This window comes from Artemia sp. Qi Xiang Cuo, chromosome 18 (assembly GCF_049724085.1).
Source record: "Artemia sp. Qi Xiang Cuo chromosome 18, ASM4972408v1, whole genome shotgun sequence".
Lineage (NCBI taxonomy): Eukaryota > Metazoa > Arthropoda > Branchiopoda > Anostraca > Artemiidae > Artemia > Artemia sp. Qi Xiang Cuo.
The window spans coordinates 38763222-38771793 of NC_142811.1; the positions used below are offsets into that span (position 1 = coordinate 38763222).

Consider the following 8572-nt stretch of genomic DNA (forward strand, 5'->3'; position numbering starts at 1 on the left):
AACGAGCAAAAATTAATCTGAATAGGGTTCTAAACCCAATGCTTTCTAAAAGCCAAAATATAATTTGTACTTTACTGAATTTTTTTTTTAATGTTTTCACTTTAATAACTTTAAGAAATCAAGAATTAATTAAGATTTTAAGGAATAAATATCAGCATATGTACACTAAACTAACAATGCACATTTTTCTCAGTACATTCATTTGAATTTTTTTCAGCAAAGTTCCAAGCCGTTGAAAGAGAAGCAGTTTCGGTCCCTTTTTTAGGGGGATTTGACATCCAACTGCTCTCTAGTAATGGTTTACTCATTTAAGTTCGGATCCCCTTTCAAAGACTCGTGGATGTAGTTTTTTAAGACAATGAAATACGTATCTTTTTAGTTTTCACTCTTAATTTCTATTCGGATGATGTGCCAAAACAATAATAAAAGAGGCTCTCGTGGCACATCGATTGACATATACAAAGAAAAAAAAAATGAAATTCGCAAGCTTGAAAGAAGAAATAAGAGGTATTTGAGAGAATATGAACTCAAAATGGTAAGTACAATATGCAAATCCACAGATGAAGATGAACAATAGGGAGTTAAAATCAACAAGGATGGTTACCAAACACACTTTAAAGCAAAGGTGTCAGAAAATATTGATACCTAAGTGAACTTTTAAAATGATAAGCTGAACATGGAGTTCAAGCAGTGCATGGAAATTAAAGAGTGCATGGACATTAAAGAGTGCATAGACACTAAAGAGCGCAAGGACATGGAAAAGGTTGACTACCAAGAGAATATGTTGGAATGCTTTCGACTGGAAGTAGAAAATGAGTTCCAGATTAATGACGCCTATGATGAAAACAATAAAAGAGACCCAGAACAAAAAAGTAACGTTAACAAAACGGTATACATAGCCAATGAATTATGTGAAGACAAATACCAGGGCTCTTACAAAGCACAAATTTATAGTAAACAGCATGAGAAAAATAAATCGGCTTTTAATGAGACTTCTCTGAATGTTTGTTTTTTGGCCCAAAAATGACAAGATTTTGAATATGATCGGCCAAGTGTAATTCAAACAATGAATGGCGCCTCACTGCTTAATTTACGAAAGGGAGAAATCGGCACTTCTATCTACTGAGGCTGCCAAAATCTTAAGAACCGCTCCCAAAACGGGTATATCAAATTTTAGACTCTGCAAGAACAAAGTTCCAGCATATCTTCCTGCAGATAGTATTTTTTTAGTATATTCAGATAGTTTTGAATACATACAAGACTACAAGGCCGATGTTTACCGTTATAGCAGAAGTAGTGGGGGACACTCAGTATCTGTACCCTCTGTTCATCCAAACTTCAGAAATAGAGTTAATCAACGGATGATTGAAGGCAAGAGGGTTCATTTGAAGATATACATCGTTCGATATGAGCAATTTGTATTCAACTCTCCCCTTGAGCACTGACTACGCACGGTGATTCATTAAGTTCTTAATTGTGACAGAAAATTCAGTTTTGACACTCATGGAAACCATAAAAAGAAAGAAGGAACAAAAGCTATCCCTATTGTTCCTTCTGAGAAATCTGTATTAATAAGAGCCAAAAAAGTAGCGAAAACCACAACAATGACGTCCCGTGATCATTTCCATAACGAGTTTAGCAAGACAGTGAATGAGCTGAAGACAAATGTTCCAAGAAGCCAGCGGCAGGTAAAGGATGGCTTTTCCTTGGCCAGAAAAAGCATGATATCCAAAGACACATGTAACATGATTCGATATCTTATGACAGAAACGGATTTTGTTGTGACAGAAAAATTTTTTGGGCAAGGAGAAGCAGCCATCACCTGTATATCAGAATTTGCTAACTTAGAAGTTGATTACTTTGTAAAACACGGTAAACCGATAGTGTTCTATTATAATACCAAGTATAGAATTTGAAATAACTGGGTTTCAGCTCTGATATTCCGACACCCTGACTTCGACCATTAGGGTACAGCACCTCTGATTCCAATCGCATTTTTACTTCACACAAATAGATCAGCTGATTCGCATGAAGAGCTGTTTATAGTTCTAATGAAGAAAGCACCAAGCATCAATTCACCGCAAAATTCTTTTGTGAGTGATAGAGAAAAGGGTATAGAGTTGCTAAGATCAAAAAGTGAAGATGAGTACTACCAAATAAGAACTGACAGGCTTTTGAAATGGTCCATCCCTGCATTTACCTACTTTTGAGATAATCTGGAATGTGACATGTTGAAGTATGATTGTGCCTTCATAGTTCCACAGATTGCAGATTTTAATCTAGTCTCCGGACTAACCAACACTACCGCAGTGTCATTCAATGCTGAGATGAAAAGAGCTGTAGAGCAACAGCGATACATACCAATGGACAGATGTAACTTGGGCCTTCTTTGTTTAGACAATGAAAATTATACAAACGTGTATCGTGGATATAAGGGACTAGGAGATTTTAGACTCCTTGAGAAGGCACATAAGGAAAACGTAGTTCATATTAAGAAGGAAGAAGATCCACTTGAATCGAGAAATGAATTTTGTATGGTCCAAGAAGTAGATGCATCAGATCCCTTTTGCGAAACAAATACGACAAGAGAAGACTACCAGCAAAGTGGTTTAGTTGAAATAGCAGAAACGTTACGGAGGAAGGGACATGATATATCTTGCAGCGAAAAGCAAGTGTATCTTGTTTCAAATCTTACTAGAAAGAAGGTTAGTGTAGTGACACTACGTACGGAAGCAATCACTGCTAGAGGAAATAAAATTGTTACAAAGGGTGCTAAGAGGAATAGCTTGGTTGAAGTTTATGATTGTTCTTGTAATTTTGGAATCTCTGCATGACCTTGCAAACTAGCAGTTTTAAGATCTCGGGGACATGCACTAGTAACAGAAAAATCAGTGATACAGCTGAGAACACTCAAGAACGTGAAGGGGAGATCTAAAAGGTACGTGAGGCCTGGAATTAAAAGCTCATTAACCATTCAGGACTGTTACAATATTAAACCTGCAGCAGATTCTCTAGCATCCAAGGAGTTTTCTCTACTGCTGATAGGGATGATCAGAATAAGGGGAGTTTTTCACCGTAAGTTCATGAAACTACAAAAGATAACTTTAGAACGAGCCGGGACAAGAATACATTGGAAATGGGTTCAAGAAATGAAAAAAAAGAAATTATTGAATTAACTTCACCTAAAAAGAGTTCCAAAGCCCAATCGAAAAGCTCTGATGGGACTAATGATTCAAAAGATGCACAGCCATTGGAAGTTGTACAGATTGTGAAGACTGTTCAAAAAATGCTTCATAGTCCCACTCACCTGGTGGATCTCCAAAACAGGGGAGGGTGACCGAATATTCATATTTGAGCTATCCAGTCTACAATTTCTACCGCTCTGTGCCTTTGTCACGTGTTTAAAGTTCCCATTAGGCATTTGTGTGATGAATCAAAGCAAGAAATCCAGCATCAAAAAAGATTTTTCGGAATAGTGGTCAAATCTACCGATTATGCTGTTATAGAAAACACAGAGAAACTAGATTGGTGGAGAGCTACTGGTTCTTCCTTGAGGGACATAAATGTGTTTTCGATTTTCTTTCAATACCTTGAATAACTGCTGAAGCCTGATGCATGGGTTACAACTGAAATGGTTTCATACCTCGTGAATTTTGCGACTTCTAGCTATGTACCAGAAAGACCTGTCGAATGCGACTCTACTATCGACTTAAAAAGCTTTTTTACTTTAAATACCTGCCCAAATCGGCATAAAGAGATCTTTAGCTATGTTTTGAATGGTTGCAGTTTTTTCTTTGCTCTATTGGTTGTCAATACGAGGTATATAACAAATCCGAAGTTCAAGAATCCTTTTATTCCTTGAATACGTGATTTCTCTAGAAAAAATATCTTTCTTCTTCATAGCCAGAAGCTAGTAGACAATGCTCAAGGGAGGCTAGTTGCTTTCAACCTCAGAAATCTGATGAAGGAAGTGGATAAATGCTAAATAGAACCTGAACTTGGCTCGAGCAGAATAGCTCCACAAGTAGATTCTTCAAGCTGTGGGCTTCTTGTTGTCAAACCCGCCCAAGACTACAAAAATGAAATAACCTATTGGTGAAGCTCAACGTCAGTTGATCTTCAATCACCTTCTATTTACAACAGGTCAAAAGTTAGATATACACTATATTATAAATTCATAAATTTATACAACAATCATACTGAATTGGTATACAAGAAAACTATTGAACTAATGAATAAATATAGAATCAAATTTGCTGTCCAGGTACTTGAATCTCTTTTAATACAGAACAGAAGAGCCACTTGTTATAACTGTCGAAAACAGATGCCAGAATCAACAGATTTTGTATAGATGAGAATCAACAGATTTTGTATGACAACTAAAAAATCTAAAATAGAGAGAAAGTGTAATTGAATATAGCGGGTCCTATATAGTCTCCAGTATATAAGACTAAATAGTCTCCTATATAGTCTTAAGGGTCCAACTAGGCCACCTCCAATACTATTCCTCAGACCTTGGTCCATTGTGGCAATTAATCAATGTCTTTTCATAACTTTATTGTGAAGATCAAAGAAATAGAAAATATGAATCAATGAAGGTACTGAATCTTTGGCAACTCACTTAATTCGTTTACAAGGATTCCTAAATAAACATTTGAAAGAAGGTGGGCTTGCGAGGCATTTTAGAACTGAGGATCTCACGACTATTCCCGTCAATAACACCTTATTTCTTTCAAAAGACATTTCGAGAAAGCATTCCCAACTTATGCAAACGACTAATATCAAAAGAAAAACTTAATTGCTTGCACAAAAGAATAAAAATTTACAAATAGTTGTCAGTTGTGCATACTTTATTAAAACTTGGAACTTATGTCAAGGCAACTTGTATAAGAAGCGATTTAAGGATCCCTTGGGCTGAAACACTATACAAAGCAGTAAATTACATAATTACTATTCAAGGTAGTGTAACATGATCAACTGGAAACTGGCTCCGTAGTTTGAAGTTGCAAATTGGTGATTTTGTTCAAATTAATCTGGCCAAAAATTCAAAACCAATAAATGAAATTAACATACCTTATTTTTAATCTAAATCTGTTAAAATTTCTTTTTACAACCCAACCAATCTCAGCAAAAACAAATTTTATTACAAATATTGTCTTTTGTACTTAATATTGAAAATGAACAATAAAATTAGAGTAAAATTTTGAACTGATGAGCTTTCAGCAATTAATATCATTATACATCAAATATTCAGTTTAATTCATTAGTTTTTTCTAAAGTTGTTTAAGACGAATATAGTTTCACTACAAACAAGAGTTTGAATACTGCCCCCTTCCTTAACTGTAAATAAAAACCAAAAGCCTACTGCGTCGTTGGCGCTTAACTGGAAACGAATTATATTGCCAATATTTTCTTTTCCAGTTCTTACAGCATTGAAAATAAAAACAAAATTACGGTGAAATAAATTCTTGAACTGACGTATCTTTCAACAATTAATATCATTATACATCAAATATTTAATTCGATGTTGTTTATTCTTTCCAAGACTGTTCATGACGCATAAAGTTTTCAGTAAAGTGCCAATGACGAAGTAGGTTTTAGATTTTTACAGTGAGAGAAGGAGGCGATACCCAAACTCTTGTTTGTAGTGATTTTTGTTCGTTTCAAGCTTGATTTGCTTTTTCAATTGAAGTTCCACTCGTTTTAAGATTTATTTATTCGTTTACATTAATATCTATTGTATGTTTGTTTGCATTGATTGTTTATTCTGTTCGTTTTAAGTTTCATTTATACTTCAATAGCAAAATATTTTTTTTCGTTTTAAGCTTGATTTTCATATTTCATCAGAAAAACTTATTTTTGGGAGTTTTTTTTAAATTAATTTTTTTTCGTTTTTGATTGCAAAAAGTCTCAAGTTTCTAAAAATTCCTTATTTCAAATCAAACTTAAAAAAAAAGTATCAAAGTAACAGTATCAGAATGAAAAATGGGTTTGTGTCAACCTTGGATTTTTTTTTTATCTGATGTTTGAACTATTTTTAACAAAATAGCTGTCTAAAATTTTTTATCGGATGGGTTTGGGGAAAAAAGGGCATGGGAGGGCCTCAGGGAAAAAAATAAATGGAGTATGGGAGGAGGCTAGCTGCCCTCCAATCACTTTTTACTCTTAAGAAGTGAATTAAAACTGTCAATTTCCAATCATATGAGCCCCCTACAAAGTTTATACGAGCATCCCTTCCATAACAACCATATGTGCCCCCAGAACATAACCTACAACGCCTACCCCCGGGCCCTGGGGGGCTGTGTCAACACCGGAGTTTTTGTTATCTGAACTTTGAACTATTTTTAACAAAATGTCTATCTCAAAATTTTTTTCTGATACATTCAGGGCGTGGAGGGGGGGGGGATAGTTGCTGTCTGATCTCTTTTGACTCTTAAAAAGTGAACGAGAACTTTCAATTTCTAAACAAATGAACCCTCTCCGAAGTTTATACGAGCATCCCTTCCATAAAAATGATATATGCCCCCAGAGCATTACTTACAACGCCTGCCTCCAGGCAAGGGGGGGTTGCGTGCGTCGACACAGGAGTTTTCCTTATCTGACATTTGAATTATTTTTAATGAAATAGCTTTTTTTTTAAATCTTATCGGATAGGCTTGGTGAAAAAACGGTGTGCGTGGGGGGGGGGGGTGGCTAGTTGCCCTCGGATATCTTTTGACGCTTAAAAAGTGAAATAAAACTTTCAATTTTGAATAAAAAGAGCCCTCCATGAAGTTTATACGAGCGTCCCTTTCATACATGCCTTCAGAAAATAACTTAAAACGCCTCCCCCGGGCCCTGGGGGGTTGTATTGACATGGGAGTTTTTTTTTTATCCGACCTTTGAACTATTTTTTTTAACAAAATGTAGATCTCAAAATTTTCATCAGGTGGGTTTGGAAAAAAAGGCGTGGGGGGGGGGGCTAGTTGCTCTCGGATCTCCTTTGACTCCCAAAATGTGAGCTCAAACTTTCAATTCCAAATAAAAAGAGTCCTGTCTGAAGTTAATACGAGCATCCCTTTCATAAAAAGTATATATGCCCCAGGGCTTAAACTAAAGTGCCCGCCCCTGGGCCCCTGGAGGGTTGTGTCGACACCTGAGTTTTGTTATCGGACTTTTGAACAATTTTTAACTTAATGGCTATCTTAAAATTTTTATTGGATACATTCGGGAAAAAGGGGCATGGAGGGGGGGGCTAGTTGCCCTCCAATCCCTTTTAACTCTCAAAAACTGAACTAGAACTTTCAATTTCCAATCAAATGAGCTTTCTCTGAAGTTTTTACGAGCATCCATTCCATAAGAACCACATATTTTCCCAGGGCATAATTTACAACGCCTGCCCTCGGGCCTTGGGGAGATGTGTCGACCCCGGAGTTTTCGTTATATGGACTTCGAACTATTTTAAAAAAAATGACTATCTCAAAGTTCTTATCAGATGGGTTTGAGAAAAAAGGGAGTGGAGGGGTGGAGCTAGGTGCCCTTCAATCTCTTTTAACTCTTACAAAGTGGACTAGAACTTTCAATTTCCAATCAAATGAACCCTCTTTGAAGTTTATACGAGCAACCCTTCCATTAGAACAATACATGCCCGAAGGGTATAACTTACAACGCCTGCCCTCCGGCCCTGGGGGGTTGTGTCGACACCGGAGTTTTGTTATATGATCTTTGAACTATTTTAACAAAATAGCTACCTAAAAATTATTATCGGATGGGTTTGAGGAAAAAAGGGCATGGAGGGCTAGTTGCCCTCCGATATCTTTTTACGCATAAAAAGTGAACTAGAACTTTCAATTTCCAATCAAATGAGCCCTCTCTGAAGTTTATACGAGCCTTCCTTCCATAAGAACCATATATGCCCCCAGGGCATATAACCCTTGCCCTGAAGACTTTGGGGGGATTGTCCTGCTCAGAGATATAATTTCCAGAACTTTCAACTACGTTGAACAAAATGGCGTGAAAGGGGTGTTAGTTGCCTTCCAATCACTTTCGACTATTAAAAGGGGCACTAGCCCTTTGAATTTCCAATCGAATGAGCCCATTTTGAAGTTTCTAAGACAACACTTTCTCTAAAAAAAAAATTATGTGCCCCAAGGGCATTAAATTACAACCCTTGCACTGAGTGCTGGGGGGGGGGGTTTCATCCTCAAAGACCTAATTTCCAGAATTTTCAACTACGTTGAACAAAATGGCTATCTCAAAATTTTGATTGGATGTGTTTGGGGAAAAGGTGGGCGAGAGAGGGGGGGGGCGGTTAGTTGCCCTCTAATTACTTTCGACTATTAAAAAGGGCACTAGCCCTTTGAATTTTCAATTGAATGAGCCCATTTTGAAGTTTCTATGACAAAGCTTTCTATAGAAACCGTATATGCCCCCATGGCATAACTTACAACCCTTGCCCTGAGGACTGTGAGGGGAGTGTCCTCCTCTAAAACATAATTTCAATCTGGAAATCAATTACGTAGAACAAAATGGCTATCTCAAAATTTTGATTGGATGTGTTTGGAGTAACGGTTGGCGTGGAAGGGATATTCGT

General features: G+C 36.7%; 1 pseudogene; it reads left to right on the forward strand.

Moving 5' to 3' along the window:
- The first annotated feature begins 406 nt into the window (after window positions 1-406).
- LOC148941476 (uncharacterized) lies at window positions 407-1126 on the forward strand (annotated as a pseudogene).
- The last annotated feature ends 7446 nt before the right edge of the window (window positions 1127-8572 follow it).